Genomic DNA, 22,057 nt, shown 5'->3' on the forward strand with positions numbered 1-22,057 from the left:
CCCTGTATCATTATTGGAATCTGGGAACTCCCCCCACCACCCTCCACTTAGTCTTGAATGCTAGCCGAGGGTTCCAGTCTAAGCATTGTTCGAGGATTTGAACCGCAAATCAATACAACACAAGCATTGGCATAGCCAATAGCTCTCGCTTTTGTGACCTTATAAGTGTTTAGCCATGCAACAGTTGGTGTTGTTGCACTAAGGATATTGTCAGGGCACAAGTCCTAAAAAAAGAAGTGGGTGGACTAACCTAGTTAATCAGTATGCAAGTGGCATCGCAGCACGTGGCTTCGCAGCAAGTGGAATTGCAGCATGTGACATCATGGCATGTGACATCACAGTTTGTGATATCACAGGAACTGGCATCACAAGAAGTGATATCAGATCTTTAAGCCCTCACATATATGTTTAGCAGGTGTTATCCTGAGTACATTTGAGCACATTTCGAGTATACTTGCAAACCCTCCTGATTTAGGCAGAAGATTCACACTTATGTACGTTACACATAAAACAATGTTACCCTTTGTCAGCGATGAGCTTTCTATAGTCATAGTGCTTTAAAAAAAATAATGATATTTAAATTATTACAACGCCTCCTCAAGGGTAATAAGCGCATATAAATGCAATTTATTTTGTGCAAATACTGGGAAAGATCAACACATCTGATGTTCTAACAGTGAATGCAAATCTCCTGAACAAAGTGAAAAGCTGCCTCTCCTAAGTATGTGTGAAGTGCTAACAAAGTGCGAGCCATTGTTTCCCCTCTGCTGCATTTGCATCAGGTGTTAGGCTCCTGACTGCTGCCAGCCAGGAAAATCTAACAAACGGAGGCTTGATGACCCCTGAGACTCGGCCTTTGTTATGGCCGAGTATCCCAGCAGGAGTCAGAAATAAGAGTTTTTATCAATGTGAGGGAAGAGGAATGGCTGTCCTATCTGTTCCCCAGAACTAGGTAGAATTTTATCAAGAGTGGATAGGACACTTGTAACCACTTATACCAAGAGATATATTGAAAAACCCTCATAAACGTTGTGTATTGCGAGAAGCGGTATATCTTATTCTCCGCCCCACACAGACGTTATGGCAACAGTCATTGGGTTTTACAATTAGTATCTTGCCAGCCTCACCCGAGGCAATCTCTGGTTTTATCGTGGCAGTCTCCAGAGAAAGTTTGAGTCACCCCACTGAAAGTGAACAATATGGATAAAATAGTTTCCAGGCGATTAAGTACTATTTATTCGAATCGCTGGACCACTAATTTAAAAATATATAGGTATGCTATGAGGAAAATTAGGAATCCTTAGCATATGTCATTTAGGACAGAAAACGTCAACATGTTTCTGCTCTCTTGGCCCGTGGGTCTAAGAGCATTCGTCAGGACATATAAACATACAAAACACAGTGTAAAACTACTTTCACTATTTGTGACGTAGATGGGTCATTTTAACATAATAGTCTTACCCATTAAGGTTCTTGAGAGTCACCTAAGAGATTTAGAAAGAGAATGGGGTAACTAGTGGCATTTAACAAATTAATGTTAAGTAGTGGTTGATTAAAAAACATTCATTGTGTTTATCAAAGATTAATTTAAACGCTCTATTTATATAACAAAGGACTTGGCTATGTCCCAACTCCTAACCTCGACCTGTTCAGACTAAAATGTGAACTATCGGAATTCTGTCGCTCACTCAAATTGAAAGCACATTTTTCGGAGTCTGCACCATCCACTGATCTTGGAGACACCAATCTCCGTAAGAAGTCGAATTTCACTCCACCAACCAACATGGTACCAGTAGAGATATTAACCTTCGAACAAGTCATCCTCACTGGAATTGATAACATGGCAGACAATGTCAAAAGGCCCTTCCAAAACCTAACCAGATTAGAAAGAATAGCCTTGGAAGAACTTCAGACAAACGAAAACATTATCATCAAACCCGCGGATAAGGGTGGAGGAGTAGTTATCCTGGGAAAAGAAGGTTACAGAACTCAATGTCTTGAACTACTGGCGGATGAAAAATTCTATACCAGAATCACCACGGACCCAACACCAAGATTAAAAACGACTATTGCAATGATGGTCTATGAAGCAGAAACCAATGGATGGGTAAGCAAAAAAGAAGCTGACTTCTTACTGACAGATAACCCAAAGACACCATATTTTTATTCCTTACCCAAAACACACAAAAAAAGAGTCCCCCCACCAGGCCGCCCAATAATTTTGGGTATAGGATCAGTGCTGGAACCCCTCTCCAAATCTGCGGATCAATTTCTTCAACCGCTGGTTAAAAAAACACCAGCCTACCTACAAGATACCAGAGATCTGTTAAATCAACTCAAAGACCAACCTTTTGATCCCACCACAATGCTCCTAGTGGGACTCGACGTAGAATCCCTATACACGAGCTTACCCCAAAAAGAGACGCTAGAAATGTTGGAAGACGTACTCTTTACGGAAAATTGGGATTTTAGAACACCGAGACACTTTGTACTGGAATGTTGCCGGATGGCACTCACCGAAAACTATTTTGAATTTGAAAATCAGTTGTTTTTACAGAGCCATGGCACTTCAATGGGGAGTGCTTTAGCCCCCTCGGTGGCAGGCCTCTACGTGAGTAATTTTGAAACCCAACACGTACTTACAACTGCCAACCCTTACGTTTCCAGTATACTCTACTGGAAACGTTATATTGATGACGTTCCCTTGATCTGGCACAACAATCAAGACCTGAAAACATTTGTGGTATGGCTCAACACACGTGATCCTTGGCTTCATTTTACATACACAGCTGATAAAGAAAGCATTGACTTTTTAGACCTGACTATATATTCAGAGGAAAACAAAATTGAGACCAAAACATTCAGAAAACCCACTGCCAAATACAGCCTATTGTCTTATAAAAGCTATCATCCCCAACCGTTAAGAGACAACCTACCATATAGTCAGTTTTTACGTCTCAAAAGGAATTGCAGTCAAAAAACTGATTACCAGACACAATCGAACGATCTCAGCATCAGACTGCAACAAAGGCATTACAAAACATCAACCATAACGAGATGCCAAAAAAGAGCCATGAACCAACCGAGAGATAATCTCCTTACAATTTTTGTAAAAACAGAAAATGAGGACCTCATGACCTGTGTGACTACGTTTGGCCCTGCATCATACCAAGTGAATACGCTAATCCAGAAGAATTGGCATATTGTGAATACTGGAAAATTTAATTGGCCAAAACCACGCTTTGCCAACAGACGAACAAAAAATTTACGCGACTTGCTAGTCCACACTCGTCCTAGACAAACAATCTTGGAAAACCCAATTAGAAATGTCCACATGGCTCCAGTGACAGGACATTATCCATGTGGCTCTTGCTTGGCCTGTAAATCAACGACCAGCTCAAAAACCTTACAACTATCCCCAACATTCAAATGGACACAGAGACAACACAGTAACTGCAATTCATCTCATGTGATTTACATGGTTACATGTCCATGCGAAAAGAAATACATCGGAATGACCTGCAGAAAGGTGAAATTACGTATAGGGGAACACAAAAGCAATATTCGCCTTCAAAAGAATACAACAAAGCTTTGTTCACATTTCATCGAGCAAAAGCACAGCATTGAAGATCTAAAATGGACTGTTATAGAAAAAATATCAGAAGCGATGCCCAATGTTGAAAAGGTACTATATGAAAAGGAACAACGTTGGGTGGATCGACTTAAAACCAATAAGTACGGTTTGAACGATGAAATCTCATGGCATCACTTTACACGCTGATTCCAACGATCTTTCAGCCAAAATAGCCGAAATAACTTGATTTTTTCTCTGCACCATGAGCTCTTGTTATTTTGGTAAGAGCCTAACACTGTTTCCACCACTCTTATTTTATCGAGCTTCAAAATTTAATTTCACCAGCAGTGTCATGATTAATATATTGAAACATTCTAGACAACACATAATTAAATCTTAGTGCATTCAAATGGTTTTAAACCCGATATTTGTAGTTTAAACTTGTCCCTCGGTCTTCACAAATATAATCCTCTTTCTATTTCCACGGCGAGTATTGTAGAAAACGCCATCGGAAGCGTGCTCTCAGCGTCCAGGAGGCAGAGTCAGCACAAGACGCGGAACACGCTTCCTACGCGGGTGAGTTTCTCCTCACTGCCCGCTACCTACACTACCGACAGACATCGTTTTTACAATTTCCCTTTGATGTCGTTGTAGCCTGGGACTTATGTCCGTACCTCCTGAGGGAACCTTGTTGAAATTACCTTAAGGTAAGACCTCACATGAGGTAACTGGGCACTATATCTTTATAGCCTGTGAGGGTAGTATCATACATTACCTCCGTTTTTCCCTCCAGGTTCATTCCAAGTACACCCAACTTAGAGGTATGTTTTACTACAGTTTGGGTACCAATTACATTTGTATTGCACTGATACGCTAGTCTATCAATATATCGCCACCTTTAACTCGCATTAAATGTCACTATTGTTGTTTGTTTTCCTCACAAATTGCAAACTATGTCTCTAAATAGAGCGTTTAAATTAATCTTTGATAAACACAATGAATGTTTTTTAATCAACCACTACTTAACATTAATTTGTTAAATGCCACTAGTTACCCCATTCTCTTTCTAAATCTCTTAGGTGACTCTCAAGAACCTTAATGGGTAAGACTATTATGTTAAATTGACCCATCTACGTCACAAATAGTGAAAGTAGTTTTACACTGTGTTTTGTGTGTTTATATGTCCTGACGAATGCTCTTAGACCCACGGGCCAAGAGAGCAGAAACATGTTGACGTTTTCTGTCCTAAATGACATATGCTAAGGATTCCTAATTTTCCTCATAGCATACCTATATATTTTTAAATTAGTGGTCCAGCGATTCGAATAAAGAGTACTTAATCGCCTGGAAACTATTTTATCCATATTGTTCACTTTCAGTGGGGTGACTCAAACTTTCTCTGGAGACTGCCACGATAAAACCAGAGATTGCCTCGGGTGAGGCTGGCAAGATACTAATTGTAAAACCCAATGACTGTTGCCATAACGTCTGTGTGGGGCGGAGAATAAGATATACCGCTTCTCGCAATACACAACGTTTATGAGGGTTTTTCAATATATCTCTTGGTATAAGTGGTTCCAAGTGTCCTATCCACTCTTGATAAAATTCTGTCAGAAATAAGAGAGCAAGTCCCAACCTGCACGTTGTTGTGGTCGAAAGCAGACAACAACATGCAGGCGCTGCTGAATGTGTCCCGGTGTTTGGAAATTACACTGGGACGAATTCAGCATCTTTTTTAGTGGGGCCCAACTTCTTGGCAGGGTGGAAGGCATACACCCTGTGAAAGAAGTGGGGGGACGCCGTCCACCCGCTTGGACCCCCGACTCGTGCCCTAAATATTGTGCTGCATACCTAAATACTTATAAGGCCCCAAAAGCGAGAGCTATTGGCTATGACAAAGCTTGTATTTTATTATAGTTCTCTTTTCTTAAATTAGAATGCGAGATTCTAATGCCTATGCTTCCCTTGTGTTGTTAGTAAAAGCCTCAGAGATTACTCCAGGTAAAATGTTCCACATACAGATTGCACAAATCAGCTTCCTTTTGCAGTAGAGCCCATAGACTTGTATCCTATGACGTTCTACAGGGACACTCAAACCTACAGCAAATAATGCTTCTTGTTAAGTGCTGGTCATGCCATTATCTCACTCTATGCGTGTCCTGTTAAAGGAATTTCCTCTGAATTTGCAGCTTTTCCTCTCGACTCTTCAAGTAATTTCTGCTTCTGTCCTCAGTGCAGGGAAGAGTCCTTAACATATTGAAGTGGGGGATTATCTTTCCACTCTCTCTCATCTGTTGAAACTGCTTCCTCTTGTGCTCTCCCTGTAACCTAATTGGATATCATGATTTATCGTCCCTCCTCCCATTTCCGCGGCTGCACACTGCCATCTACCGGTTGTTTCGGGCTCATCGGATAAAATCCAGGGGTAACACAGTAATAGCTGTTATCTTACTAGTGTTGTACTGCGCCTCATACATTGCTTCCTGAAGAAGGACGTGTAAGAATAGCCTCACATTATATATATTCTGCTTGTTGCGTAAGCAGTGACTTCATGTACTTACACACCGCTTAAGTCATAGACTTTCAAACTAGTAAAACTCCCATTATAGTTTGTCATACAGCGTGCTCGTCATTTTGATTTAATAATGAGATAACTGTAGGCCTATAATTTGTAGCTTTGAACCATAATTTTAAAAGTAAATTGCAGACCTGGGCTTCGTCGTCACGAACAATTTTAATCAAATGCTCTTTTTAGGTTGCGTGGTGCCAGTTATCTAATAAGGAGTCACAGAGGACGCGCATTTCTCCTCTCCTCTTAAAATGTTTTCAACTGTGACCCAACATAGCTCTGGCTACAAGGGTTACACTGGCTACATGAAGAGAAAGCTTTGAAAATGGTGACCCGGAGGCGCATCTGAATCATTTGGAGTTAAAGACGGTCATTCCTTTTTGCACATCTAACAAATACAGATAAAAAATGGCAAGCACAACTTTTCTTCTCCTAATTTGTTTTTCATTATATAGTCTTTCCGTCCCCAAAGCACTGTCCTCTTTTAAAATAAAAATGTTGCGCGCTTTTACAATGCACACTATGATAGTGCCACTATCAGCATCAGGCGCGCAACACCCATTGGGCTGGACGGGCTTCAGCCCCACCCCGCCCGCCCCCCTCGTCATCTTCAGCCGAGGCTGCCAAGGTTCAGATGTAAATGTAAATGTATTTGAGCTTATATAGCGCACAGCTACCCGCAGTGGGTGTCCCGGCGCTTGCTTGGGGAACCCGTCCTGGTATTCCCCTGTGAGATAGCCCCGGCAGGGTATCCACAAGGTGAAAGCCAGGCATCCCGCCGCGAGGGGCCGTTGTGGAGATTAAGCAAGCTATTGCCCAGAGTCGCAGAGTGTGCACCCGTGAGTCGAGAAGGCACCAGAGCGAGAATTATCGAGTCCGTGGAATTTTTAGCCCAAGACCCGCCGAGGCAGGGAATTGAACCCTGGTCCAGGGCCGATCTCAGCTTCCAGGTCTGCCGCCTCTAACCCCTGAGCCACACTTCTCCACGGATGACACACCATACTTTCCTGATTTACAATGATGTAAAATAATGAAAATATGAAAACCGTTTTCCCACTTTTATTTGTATTAAGGCTCCACTTTTACTCTCGGATGGTTTAGAATCCGAGATTGTGATTTTAATGACCCCTTCAGAAAGGCCCAGAACCAGCTATCCTCTGACGGTTTCAGCAACCCTCCCTGCCCCCTACCTTTTGTTTTCTTTCAGAGGGGTGCCACCGAGGTGATTTCCTTGCCTGAAGCAGGAATTTCACCTAAGCACGTTTGATGTGCAGTGCAGCATGGAGTGTGAAGATGTGCTCAGCAGGGGGATATGACACCAGCAGGAATTCCTTTACAAAGGAAAAGCGTCACCTGCACTGGCCATCCCTTTACCCCTGCTTTGCACATCTTTGCACTCTCTGCTCCAAGAGTCCTGTTGTGTGAGCTTGAGTTTCATGACTCACCTCTCAAGTGAGGCCCCGCCTGCCCTGGGCATTTTGGACACAGCTTTTCGAGGAACACCTCAACTGATTTCGTTTTTCTCAGGAGCTGTATCCAGCCTGGAGCGTTGCTCAAACCGCAGATCTACATGAGAAGGGGAGACACATTGCAATGGTAAATGTTAGAGGGCTGTGTGAAGAGCACCACACTCGCGTCCTGTGAGTACTATACGGGCATTCTTCATGTGACCCGCCGCTGTGCGCACAGTACATCCCAGGTTTACACGCATTATCAGTTTCCTGACTGAACACAGTGAATAGGGGTGCACGACAGTGCTGCTCATTGCGTCCTTCATTGGTTGGAAGGGATTGTTGGGGTGGAGATAAGCTGTGAATGTGCTTAAACACGGATCTAGCACCTAGTGGGTTTTGGCACTGGTTTCAGTGCTCGTGCTGGCTATGAAAGCAGCACATTGAGGTAGGGAGAATGGAAGCACTTACAGTTGGTGCCTGGGGTGGGGCTGTCCCCAGATGCTTTCAACAGTGGCCCAACTTCTAATAGGAAGGCGCTAGCAGCCGAGGGGAAAGCAACTCTTTAATTTAATGCTTGACTGGTCCGTTTTATGATCAATCCGATTTTATTATTTTTAACAAATCTTGCCACTGAAGGGTGTTACTTGGTTGGAAATAAAATGTTAGGCACTGGTTCCCCACAATGTTTGTGCATCGATGGATGTAGGTGCTTGGATTTGGTTTCTGCCCTCTTGGGTGGGCTGTAGGGTAACATGGTGAAGTGAGAGCAGAGATCCTGCGTTGAGAATGATGGCTGTAAAGTTGTGCAACACCTGGTGTGTCCTCACCTTACACCACAAGTGTGATGGAGGTGGTGGTCAGGGGTGCGTGCTAGGCCTCAGTTCAGCTGTGTGGGCTTGGGGCAGTGATGTCACACATACCTACCCCCGTGTCTGCTGATTGGGCCGGACAGTGGTACTATGGATAGATGTTACTTGCAAGTGATGCTGTTGCGAAGCAGAGGTGCTATGGATGGGTGGTACTTGCAAGTGATGCTGTTGCGAAGCAGAGGTGCTGTGGATGGCTGGTACTTGCAAGTGATGCTGTTGCGAAGCAGAGGTGCTGTGGATGGGTGGTACTTGCAAGTGATGCTGTTGCGAAGCAGAGGTGTTGTGGATGGGTGGCACTTGCAAGTGATGCTGTTGCGAAGCTGAGGTGCTGTGGATGGGTGGTACTTGCAAGTGATGCTGTTGCGAAGCAGAGGTGCTGTGGATGGGTGGTACTTGCAAGTGATGCTGTTGCGAAGCAGAGGTACTGAGGATGGGTGGTACTTGCAAGTGATGCTGTTGCGAAGCAGAGGTACTGTGGATGGGTGGTACTTGCAAGTGATGACGTTGCGAAGCAGAGGTACTGTGGATGGGTGGTACTTGCAATTGATACTGTTGCGAAGCAGAGGTACTATGGATGGGTGGTACTTGCAAGTGATGCCTTTACGAAGCAGAGGTACTATGGATGGGTGGTACTTGCAAGTGATGCCGTTGCGAAGCAGAGGTACTATGGATGGGTGGTACTTGCAAGTGATGCTGTTGCAAAGCAGATCGTAGCCGCATTTTCAGCAAGTGGCCTTGAGGCGGTGGTGCCCCTGGCATGTCCTTGCAAGAGATGTGATGCTGATGTGAAGCAGAACACTCCCCCTTATCTGCAGAGTGGCTCCGGCCAGTGGTGCCACAGGTGAGGTGCCCCTGTCTGGGATGTTGTTTGAAGCATATGGGGCCAACTTCTAATACATCCAGTCAAGGGTTGGGTTGGCCTTTCTAAAGTAGTTTGCAGTACTGTAACAACAGATGATGGCCGAATATGTCTACCATGTCCTAGGTTTGGATTGGGAGTATGTGTATTGTAGACAGGTTTGTAAGTTTATTTGTGGATTTTTAGTTTATTTTAATGTTTTTCTTCGATTCACCCTCTATCTCAATAAAGACCGATAATACCTGCCAATCTTAAATATTCACTGTGCAGTAATTCAATTGTTACATCATTGTAATACACATTTTAAGAACATAAAAATAAATAAAACTAATTTTGTTGCGCGCACTGCATCGCATTTGGCGATGCAGTGCGTGCAACAAAATTTGTTTTATTTATTTTTATGTTTACTTACCTGTATTTGGCAGTATTCCATAGTTTTCTATCCCTCACCCTGCCCCTCCCCACCCCACGTCACCGCCCGGCAGCACTCCCACCACCGACCGCTACTGGTTCTTTGTAAGAATTTCCTCCATCTGAAGCCAGGCCCAATGTGTTAAGCTGATATATAACACCAGGCTTGTTCCCAGGCCATGAGTCTAGACTAGGATAATTACTTTTTCTTAGTTTCATTTCATATTTTGTTTACTACATAAATTGGCTTGTGTGTGGTCTTATTTTGTTATTTTCTTCATTGTTTAGCATTATTTGGCCATTTGTTAAACATGTACGCTAGGAGCCTCTTGGTGCTATAGATATGAAACGGATAACAGATTCAGCTTGGTGGAAGGAACTATAGTGTGAAAATACAGGTTTTTAGCTTTTTCCTTTATTTTAGGCGGGATAGTGGTCTGTAATGGTACAGAATGACCTAACACCTTACACAAACACACAAGTACAACAACATTTCAAAGTCTTAGTTTATTAAATACAACTTTATTCTACATAGATCCCCTTCCTTGTGCATTTAGATACCTTTCATGTACTTAAGTATCTTTATATTTATTACTTTGCACTACCCTAGATCTCACCATATATCTCTTGCAATATATTCCCTACCTCTACCCCGACTCATCTCAAACCTCACTCTACTACTCTCACCAATGCACTGCCCTATACCTCTAACAGTATATTCTCTACCTACACTCTTCCATTCATCCTAAACCCCATACCCTTCTCTCCTCTACCCCTCCTTCCATCATCTCATCCCTCTTTTAGTATTCAGATCGCCCAAACAAGCCTTTCTAAACCCTTCCCTCTGACTCTTCCACCTCCATCCCAAACCCCCTCCTACTGCTGTGACCCCCCCCCCAAAAAACACATTCTAGACCCTTCCTTCTTTCTTCTATCGCTCCACTATTCCTTTTCAATACAAATAACCACTCAGATTAATTTCATATTTCCCTAGATCAGTCCTCACTAATTCTGTTTGGGTTCCAGAGTAGCGTGCTACCCACCAAAAAGAGCTTGAACACCTCATTTGGGGTAGTAAGTGCGAAGAACAGCAAATGTAACATGATATTATCAAAATGTAAATGCTTTATTATTTCTCATGCACCCTCTGAATTCCAGCATGGTTATTATGGGGGTGCTGCTGGCACAGCACCCCACCCGCCTCTACTTACACTGCCTATACATTAAAGCACTATGCTTTAATGTCTGTACTGCCAATAAATTAATGTTTGTTGGTGCTATAGTTTGTAACAACACTGCAAATGGGCACATTGCAAAATCTCAAATTCCTTCTTTGTCTTTGGGGGGTGGACAGAGTCCCCTTTTTGTGTGAATTATATCTGTGAACAGTCTAGGTTTTTCAGAGAGTAGCATGTTGTTCTGGGCTCTTTTGACCCAGTTTCATGGGCATTCCATTAGAAAAAAGGGTGTGATTTTAACCGTCTACTTAATATCGTTGTGAGACAATATAATGTATTTGAGTGACACTTTATTGCAAGATGAACAAATCCCTTGTCTGTTATATAAATGGTTCACATTACCCTCTGTTCTCCAATTTACTTCTCATAAAATTGTTGTCCAGTTTTGAATGCAGAATTTGCCACTTCTTTTTCTTAGCTTGGCCTGAGCATTATCCGATCCTGATTGTCTGCCATTTTATCCCCGCCCCCATTAACATGTTAACCACGCCCCTTTGTATGCCATGTTAGCCCCCCCCCCCCCGAATTCAAGACCTATTTGCGCCCCTGATCAGCATGCAGTAGTGAGTACGGTAACAGTATGTCAAAGGAAGCCCCAAGTGATCATAGGGGAAGGTATTTGCCAAAAGAAAAAAAAGGCGGAATGCCCTTACCGAAGTGCAATATGTTATCTCCCTGCGGAGCACTTGCATTAGTTCGTGCAGGACATGAATAATGACAAACTAAAGAAGATAAAGGAATGCACATTTTGCAATTCTGTGCAGGTGATCAATACTTTCCTCCACCTTCTCCCCCTCCCACACTTCGCTTGGAAGGGCGCGTGCAGGGCACACTACTCCCACTAATTGAAGCTGTGGTATCTGAGCAACAAAAGCGATTGCAAGAAAGATGGAGGCGATTAAAAAGGTGCTCGTGCACGCTGAGCACTACTCATTGAATTATGCATGTGCCCTACTAGTCCGGCGCGTGTCCGTCTGCTGGTGTCATTAGATATTTATACAATTATTGGCACACCCGCCTCCCCCACGGCAACTTATTGAATGCTTTGCCAAATGACTTGGTGAACATCAGAACATTCATTACGCACTTCTTATTGACAGATGGCAGCGCTCAAAAATTCAGCCAGAAATGTATGCATCACAGACAACAGCTCGTGTCCAACCACTGATTTCCTGCCAGACCGCGATGCCAAGAAATGTGTCGGCTAGATGGTCACTGCAGGCACCTGAAAACAACACGACGACAGGAAATAGTCATTCCAGGAAGCCTGAGAGTACAGGCTTCCCATAGGTCGGTCTGTACACACGCATTGTCCTAATTGACGTCAAGTTGCGTAGGCGTTATCACCAGCTGCTTGTTATGTGATGCAGGTCTGCGGGCGGCCTGCAAGGTCTGCAGACCAGGCTTGCACTTGATAACTAAGCCAGTGGTTCTTCACCTTTTGACCTCCGTGGACCCCCACTGAATCATTACTAGAATCCAGATATCCCCACAGAGTCATTACTGGAAGCCAGGGAACCTGACCTGGGCAATTTATGCGATTTGACTTTCTAACCAACACAAATACAGAAACAGGTATACATCAAACAAATACAGAAATGATGAAATACTTTATTTAACTGACAAACATAAAAAAATAAAAAATAAAAATTCGGCCGTTCTAAATTTGTTTTTTAATTCTAAAAGACAAAGCAGTATGCTAGACTTTAGCACATCATATTTACATTTTCTCTCCTAAAGAATGCTCTCTTTTTGTCAGACCTTTTATTCAGGCCACCCATCATTCATACTTCATTCTGTTTGCTGCACTTGCACTGCTACCACAAATCAAGCTAAGGACAACAAGTAATTTTTAACTCTCTAATTATTTTACATTTATAGCACTTTTTAACATTTTCAACTTTACATTTTGTATATTCATTTTTATATACTTTATTAATCTTTATTAACCCCCGTGGGTCGGTGGACCACAGGTAAAGAACATTTCCTTTATTTTGTATATTTTTTTTTACCTCTGTTAAATAGGCAGATTCCATTTTATAGCATGTCTTTCATCTCCGGGTGTATGAACTATTCAAGCCACATCAATACCCACCACACACTGGTTACACCCACTGATGCAAATAACGTTTTATTCATGTAGTTGTACGATATGCGTTTATCTTTCCAAGACAATCAAAGTTCAGATCTGTATCTACATTCCTGCATTCTGTTTCACACGGCCACATAATCCACTTTTGCTGGTGATTTCCTTGTATGGTTACACCATTATAAATGCACTTCAAATACGTGCTTTGCAGAAAAAAAGCTAAATATAACCTCCTTTCTCACCATCTGAATACTCTAGCCTCTAATTCCTGAACATATACCAAATAAGTATCTGCACAGAAAGGTTGCCTGATGCAGTGCACATTAACAGGTCATATGGCACATACATATAGACAGACAGCACTCTGCCTTGCCAGCTGTATAATTTGCATAACAGCCATTTTTTTGCTCTTTACCCAAACAACAGATACATTTTGCATTGAGGCACGAGGAGGTAGTTTCCGAATCTCTTTCTGAGTGGGGAGGCATCACGAATGGAACTCCCTTGAAATCTTGTTGGTTGACATCTGAATTGACTGTACGCCCCGATTTAATCTTCAGCTGTATTCCATATATTTCCCAGGGGATCCTTACAGAATTGCTGGTTAGGGAAATAGCACTGCAGAAGACTCTATATTTAAAGAAACATCTCAGCTTCTTTTCAAATTTACATTTCCAGAAGAAGGAAACCTCCAGTGCATTGTCGAAATGTCTTAATAGCCATCTTCAGGCGAGATGACTCAACCACGCGGATACAAAACTATATGCGAAAAAGGCCGCTTTATTGAGACAGGCGTGAATACAGGGAATATCCCTTGCCACTTGCCGTAGAGACTACGATCAGTGCCTCAGTAATCATTAAGCAATCCTGACCCTATAGCTCCCTCTCCCGTAAAACAAACCCTCAAACATTACCAAGTACCGAGGGCAGACTCTCGCACAAAACTTGCATTCATCAGTGAGTAACACACCAAGGTATACTTAAACTTTTGTATTCTACTCTTAAGTCTCAACTCCCCCCTCTTCCATCCACCCGCACTGATCGCCTCCAGCATCAACATAGCCAACCTTCCTTCAAGGCCTGCGGCACTCTCCAACACCGCTCATCCTAACTCCTCACCTGCTCACCTCAATTGCGGCAACAAACTCAAAATGATTCTATGTACCTGTCTCACTCTAACCACCCCGAAGCACACAGTCAATTGTTCCACACCCCAACCTGAATTTTTAGGTCGAGCCTAGGCAGCGCATGCGCTGCTCTGCGAGGCATGCTGTATTGAGGTAGGGATTTGAAGCTCTGCCCATTTCCTGCCCATCTTTTCAATTGTCTCCTGTTACCGTCCTTGCAAAATGGTTGTTTTTCATTCCTGAATAGGCTTGTTAGTCCCCCCTTGCCACCCCCTTGACTGTATTTGTAACCTCCTATAACGACTGGATCATTTAGTTGCCTTGTTACACGATCTGCTTTATCTTGGCTGTGAGCACTAATATGTTCAATTATTTGCCCCGATTCCACCCAGTATGTTGCAGCATGTTGCCCGCTTTTATTTTAATTATAATTACTAATGGAAGTCCGCTTTAACTATAGTAGCCTTGTTTCTTTCTTTATTTTAGCAGCGCAGTCCGATTTAAGTATAGAGGCCGCGCTTATTTAGTTACATTTTTTGTTTTGTTTTCTAGCGCCCATGTGGCACTTTCATAATAATTGAGGCTGCGCCCCTTCCTTTAGACAAACCGCATCTAAAGAAATGTGCGCGGATGCTATTAAAGTGAAAGCGAGGCATGGGGCGCTTTTACAAAAAAAAGTATTTGTTTGTCAACTTGACACAGATGCTTTTTTTGTCAAATCCCACCTGCCACGGTTTCACTTTAATGTCAGCCAAACCCCTTTCTTTAGATGTGGCTTGTCTAAAGAAACGGGCGCAGCCTCCATTAACATGAAAGCACAGCATGGTGCGCTCTGACACAAAAAATATTTGCAATGCAATAGGTCTAGTATTTGCGAGATTTTGAGCTACAGGCATTGTAAATTTAATTAACAAAGTAGTAGTATCTTATTTGAGGGGAAATCTCCACTCGGAAATGGTGAATAGCAAAAAGTGGAGACTTACACCTTGGTGTAGGTGTAGATCCGTACATGAGAACATGCAAAATTACGATTGTGAACTGGCCCAAAGTTTTTCTTAGGAGACCACAGCCAGCACTGCCAAATGGTAGGGATGCAAAGTACAAAGATTGTATATTCTTGATTCCCATTCATGCCACTTTTTTCCACCCCTCTACACTCCTGTCTTATTATTTCACCCTTGCAGTTTCTTTTTCTTCCCTACTGTGTGCTAGCATTAAGATATATAGTGACTGATTAACAAAGGTAACGTAGACTTTGAATAAGTTTACAACTTTTGACTATTCACAATATCCAAGTGTATGTTTTATTTCAAAAGTGTAATTTACATGTCTCCACCAGATTGAAGGGGATGGAGGCTATACACTCTTGAGTAATGAACACTTCTGAGTAACCCCAGGCGGAGCAGGCGGTGTGCCTCTACGCAGAGTTCCACAGAGTTGGAAAAAAACTCAGTGGAACTCCGCTCTACTCCCTCACCCTCCCAAAGTAATGATAAAAGTACGAAAAAAGGCACTTACCTGTCGTGGCTGCCTCCTCCTCACCATGGCTGCTCCCCTTCCTCGTCCTCGCCATCCATCTTCTCTGATAACTGATACATTGAGTCATATTTCCCAACAGAATGTTGATTATGCAAAACTACGTAAACTCCGCTGGCAGAGCGTAGTTACCCGCCCGGGCTTACTTTGAGTATGTTTGTAACTTTTTTGCTGTTCACAAAATTACACTCTAAGTTAAATGTTTGTAGTAAATTGGGTATTGGGCATTCTTGCCCATATTATTTATATCGGCATGGAAATTCAAGAATAAACTAGAGGCTCAATTTAAAAGAAACACACATTCATATTGATCTGTTGAAACAAATAAGTAGATACGAGGTTTAATAGTGGAAGACAGATGCAAGAGTTTCTTGCACACTACACTGGCCAGAATATTATTACTTGTGAGGTATTAACAATGGAGATGGTTGCACTACTTCTGCAACTAGTTATCCGTTATAGGATCTCAGTAGATTAACAAATACCCTAGTAGGAGAATTCGTTCAGAGAGAAGGTGGAGTGCTGCGAGAGGCTACAATTAGAAGCAGTATGCCAGGAGCTTGGATGGATGCAAAGTTAGGAGGACGTGAGGCAGCTAAGATCCCTCCTAACCATCTAGCTGGTAATGACCCAAAACATTGTTCAAAACAACAAAGTCCCATCTGAAATTTTCTGAGGGGGTACAGGTAAAGATTGATGGCCAGGTGCAGATCATTGTTGAGGGAGGTTCCATGGAATTGTCACATCTTGTGATGTTGGCTCCGATGAAGGAAAAGAAGAAGGAGCGATCAGATGAAGGACCAATGGCCTGCTGCACTTCTGGCAGAAACAGCTGGACATGAACCAAAGTGAGGGAAGTGGAACAAGTCACTCGAACTGGAGTCTTCAACGGGTGGGGGGACACATCTGCAGCAGAGGAGTACTTAGAGCAGACTCACAGAGGAGGACCTTTGAAGGACAGAAGACATATAGAACAGGAAGAAAAAGGGGTTCATTCCATGTCAATGGCTTCCCTCATAAAAATATGGAAGGGGCTTGGACAGAGGATGCTGAGGGACTATTTGTCATAAATGTAATTGGGAAAACAGAAGCAAAAGCTGAAAAGAGCAACACCGTCCCGACTAAACCATCACTGCTTCATAAAATAGAAGATGGTGCTACAATTTGATCTGCCACATACAGAGACATCAGTGTTTAAGACTAAGCGATGGAGACACTTCGAATATATACCCTTCAGTTACCAAACTGGTGTGTCATAAGTGCTGGAGTGGGCGCTGGGACTTGGTGCAGAAGAATGACCTCGGGGTAGGTTATAGTCTACACCATGCTGGGTCTATCATTAGGTAGCTACTGTGGAAGAAATCTGTGCTCATGCATATTAAATCTGAAAATGTTTATTAACAAAAGGAAAATGATTTACCAATCACAGTCTGGCAATAGCGGGGTCCCCATACCACACGTGAGCATTAAGCTAAAGCCTGCATACACAGAAATCAAATGTATATTTTTATACATAGGGCTCCAATGGAGATCATGTGACAAAGCCGCTACAAAAGGGCTATACAGGTGCAGAAACTCACAGAAGACATAACTTTCAAATTGATAAAAACATGTAAACCTTATAAAAAAAGTAAACTTTCCTGAGCTGAGCAAGCTAGTCAAGAATTCTTCTCTACAATGCCAGGCATCACATTGAGGCTTGACACATCACAGACAGACACAGCTTGGTAGCATTGGTTTAGCATTGAGCAAGAATACAACTACCACTACTGCACACTAAGGACACACTTCCAGAACTGAACAATATATTTACTGGTCAATTTGTCCCATTAGCACCAATCTTTAAACATCTGCCAATTCCCGCAAATATCATGGTGAAAGATATACCTACTAATGTAGCTCAGGTCTACAGAATGAATAGGAATGAAAAACCACCCAGAGTGGTCTAGGGACACTGGAATTTGCAGGAATGTGGTCAAGCCTCTGCGCTAGGAAATGCTTGCCACAATAAGCCCATCCATAGTTAATGTGCAACAGATAATTCAGGAAACAAGAGCGTTTCTGGAGAGACAAATCAATTCAATGATAAGTAGCATCAATATGGTATGTGAGGACTTGGCCAGAGTCTTGGACAAGGTAAAAGAACTTAAGGAAATCACTGCAAAGCTGTAGCAGATATGAAAGAAATGGGAAGCAAGATGGCGAGCCAGCAAGGACAAACAAGATTGCTAGTGCAGCCTGCTGAGAAGGCGTAATAGCACTCTTGTCAAAACGACGTATGTTTGGTGGTTACTGCAGAGGGTGCAAATGGATGTATTGTTCAATGGGTCAATTGTTTGTAGAGAATAGGATTGGATTGGAAATGTGCTCTGCCTTAGGTCTGTGCAGTTGAAAGGATACACACTGCCCCTATCCCGCCCAAGAAGACTGGCCCACCCCCAAAGCCAGTCATTTTTGGACTACTCAACTACAGAAATAGAGACACTGTTCTGCAAGCAGTCAGACAAATGCGTCTTATAAAATAATTAAAACTGTTTCCAACATTCATGAAGCATGTGCAGAAATTCATAAGGAGTTTGGATGAGGTAAAATGGAAATGGAGAGTGCTTGAACTGAAATATATCCTAATTTCCCCTGCAAAATCAAAGATAGTTGATGGAAATAATTCTAGATTATGTTTCAGCCCTGAAAGGGCCTGGGAGTGGATGGAGGCTAGAAGCAGTCCTCCATGCCAAGGACTGAGATGTACATAATATTCTGGGCGTTTCCCACCTCAAAACAGAAGCAATGTCTTCTAGTCGCCATTAAGGGATCTAAGAACAGTGGAGTCACAGCAGAAACGCTTCCAGGTGCTAGGAAAGAGGGCACTAACTCAGTGTTCGGGACTGTCAATGTTCAGGGACAACTAGGGTAACACTCTACTGGAAAACCACATGACTGCCCCATGTTGCTGCAGATTCAACTGCCTCTGCTTGCTGCTTGGTTACAGATCAACCTAAAACTTTCACTGTCTTTTGTTATTGATAGCCTATCAACCTTTGCTATAGAATTTACAAGGACTTTTACACGGTTGAGGTGTTCAAACTGCCAGTCGCGGCCTGTGGAGGGAGTTACGGTGGGGCAAACTAATTTCGTAGCGTGCCCTGCATCGCAAAATGCGATGCAGCGCGCCTCGAAATTCGTTTTATTAATTAAATTGTTTACTTACCTCCAATTATCCATATTCGGTTTTTAGCACACCCCACCCTGCCCCTCCCCCGCCCGCCTTTCTGCCCCACCGCAACTCCCTCCACGGGCCGTGGCTGCAAACTGCTATTTGTAAATCATTTGGTGTTCGACTTGTAAAAGTCACTTAACATATTGATATTTCTCTTTGCTCTTATTCCATGTTTGACAGGCTTGTTGTGAACCTCCTCGTCTCTATCGGTGAGGAAGGCCTTTCTGACCGAGGCACAGTTGCACTTCCAGGTTGATGTTGGATTGAAATGAGGACCTAAGGAAATGGATAAAAGATTGGGATTTAAACATGTTGTGCTTTTCCTTACTACTGTTGTTTCAGTGCCTACAATTATTTGTTTGGTATCATTCACTGGAAGGAGTGAGTGATGACTGTAAAGGCCACTGGTGATTACTTCCCGGTCCCTCCAGTTCTCGTCTCATTCCTTACAAAGTGGAGATGTCCATCTCCACGACAGAAATAAGAACAGGAGAATGCTGGGACACCTAACCCCAGCCCCTCCCACTGGGAGTACATAAGCCATACCTATCCAGCATTCCGCCTGTTCTTTTTTTTTTGCCTTCTGACAGAATGGGACGTGGTTGCTGGGTGGATTTACCTGCTGCTGCTGCTTCTTGCGGCAGTCTCTCTGGATCCAGTCGGGCTGCTGGGCTTTTCTCGATGTGCTTCTGCACAGTCTTCTGGCTGCCAGGCTTGCCAGGAGCCTCGTTTGTTAATCGCTGGCCCTTTGTGGCTGGGGCGCTTGTCCTCCCGGTCTGTTCCGGGTCAGGGGTGCATCTTCCTGCGACTAGGCTGACGTGGAGGACGTGCTGCTGCTGTGGGGTAATTCGGGGTGGTCTTGGTGGTGTCCCTGGTGTTCCTGGTCTGTATTACACCTTTCCACCGTGGAGGTCCCTGCTCTAGCCTATTTGATGTTCAACAGGGTCGGGCCTGGTTTGTGCTTGGCTGTGTGATGACAGGGACTACCAGGTACTGCAGGCTTTTTACATTTTCCCAGTGCTGGTCTGCTGAAGGGTACCAGGGCTGGCTGGTGAGGGCAGTTGGTTGGTGATGGTGTCTACCTTCCCCAGGGGTGAGTAACGCAAAACGTTTTTTCTGGCCCTGGTTTTGCCTGCGGCCATCTCACCCTTGTTGCATGTGTTCAGGTCGGCTCTCGAGTTTGGACCTGGTTGTTACCTTCCCTGGGAGGCCACCTGGGAATGCCAGATGATGTTGGCTGCTCTATGGCATGACTGTTGCTTGGTCTGTGTTTTGGGTCTTTGTTGTTCCTCTCTCTTTCAGGGGGTGCTTCTGGATGGCCTTCTGCCCATCGCTGAGATGGTTGTCAGTTCTTGGCCTGGCTGGTGGGGGTAAGCGGTGTGTTGTGGTAAATGCCTGCCCAGGGGTAAGTGCCACATGGCGGGTTTTCTCATGTTCTGGCTCTGTCCTTTGTGGTCTCCAGCCTTCATGCTGCTTATGAGTATATCTTCTGCCTGTTGCACGGTGCTGCGTTGATGGTCTGTGCCTCAGCTGGCTGGTGGGAGTTGGTGGTGTTGTGTGGCTTCTGCCTCCCTGGACGGCTTTTTGTTTGGGTTTTCCTTGCTCCTCATTGGGTCTGTTGCATTTCTTGTGTCCTGTGTCAGGCACTTGAGATTACCGGCCTCCCTACGTCTTGGGTTCCGTTCTCGCCTGGGGGGATGTGCCCTCTCTCTGGCCTGGCATGGCCCTTGGCGTGGGGTTTCACGGGTGCACTGTGCCTCTTCTGCCTCTCGAGGGCCTCCCGTGGCTGTCCATGATTGGCTGTTGGCTTGTGGCTGCGCTGGTAGTGCCTCTGGTATAACTGGTTGCCGGCGTTCATGTTTATCTGATGCCCGGCACAGGGTTGGGAGTTGCGCTTGGCCTGCCTGGTGGGGGTTGGGTGCCATGCTGCGGTTTCCTTCCTCCCTCGTTTGTTCCTTTCTGAGTGCTTTGGCCACTTTTGGGGTCCTCTGTCTCTCTGCTGCTGGATTGTTTACCACCAGTGGGGGTTGGGTGTTGTGGGTCATCCTTCTCTTCTGCCGCTTCTTAGTTTCTCCCCTGTTGCTTTTGTATAGCTGGTGAAGGTTTTGGTGGGGCGGCCAATATGGTCTGGTGTCTGCCTGCCCTGGAGTGTGTGCTGCGCTGCGACTCTTCTACTTTTTGCTCCTGCCTGGTGGCCCCATTGTTCCCCATATACGCACTGTGTCTTTTCTCTGCCCTGGCCTTGTCCTTGGTACTGTGGTGGTGGCATTGCGTGGTTTTGTTCAGGATATCCCTGGTGTGCCTGTTTGCCGTCGGCAAGGTTTGAGGGGTGCCTGCAGTGTTGGCCTTGGTCCTGTCACTTACCCCTTGAAGCTGTCATTCAGGCTTGGTCTTTTTTTTTCCTGCTCTCCTTCTTGCTGTTTTTTTTATCCGGTCATGCACTCTGGCTTGGGGGCTGGATTTCTTTCTGTGATGTTTCAGGTCCCTGTTCTTTCTGGGTCTGTTTGGTAGCTTACCAAGCCTACAGCCTTACTACCCTGAAAGCACCTGATCTTGTCAGATCTCAGAAGTTGAGCAGGGTCGGGCCTGGTTCGTACCAGGATGGAAGACCACCTGGGAATACCAGGTGCAGTGGGCTGTTCATCTAAACCGGTTTCTGCCCTATCCCTTTTCTCCGGGCTCGTCCCTCCTTGGGTTGTGGTGTGGCCTTGAGTCTTTCAGTCTGGTGGTGGGGCCTTGGCTTTGCCTCTGTCTGTCTTGGCCTTGCTGTCTCTTTGTTTGGCCCCTCATTTGCCTCTGCTGGAAGATGGGGGGGAGCCTTTTCTGCATGGTTGTGTCCGGCCATTGGTGCCTTGGTCCATTGGGGGTCGCCTTTAGATGTCTGCATGTGTCCTTGTCTGGTTTCCTGTCTATGGTCATTTTGCACCTTGTTTGGGTGTGAGTCTTTCAGCCCCTTGCTGGTCAGTGGTCCTGTGCCTGGTGGACTAGGCCAGCCTTCTTCCCTTTTTCCACTGGCCTCTCCTCTGCACCTGTCTGGTGCGGGCTGAGCCTTGGCATTGGCGTGCAGGTGTGGGCTGCATGGCCACCTCCCTGTCTTTCTGCCTCTTTGAGTTC

General features: G+C 44.4%; 1 pseudogene; it reads left to right on the plus strand.

The window, feature by feature from the left end:
* Window positions 1-21,462: 21,462 nt before the first annotated feature.
* Window positions 21,463-21,581, plus strand: LOC147728757 (5S ribosomal RNA; annotated as a pseudogene).
* The last annotated feature ends 476 nt before the right edge of the window (window positions 21,582-22,057 follow it).

The sequence above is a fragment of the Lissotriton vulgaris genome, chromosome 3_1, assembly GCF_964263255.1.
Source record: "Lissotriton vulgaris chromosome 3_1, aLisVul1.2, whole genome shotgun sequence".
In the NCBI taxonomy this organism is placed as follows: domain Eukaryota; kingdom Metazoa; phylum Chordata; class Amphibia; order Caudata; family Salamandridae; genus Lissotriton; species Lissotriton vulgaris.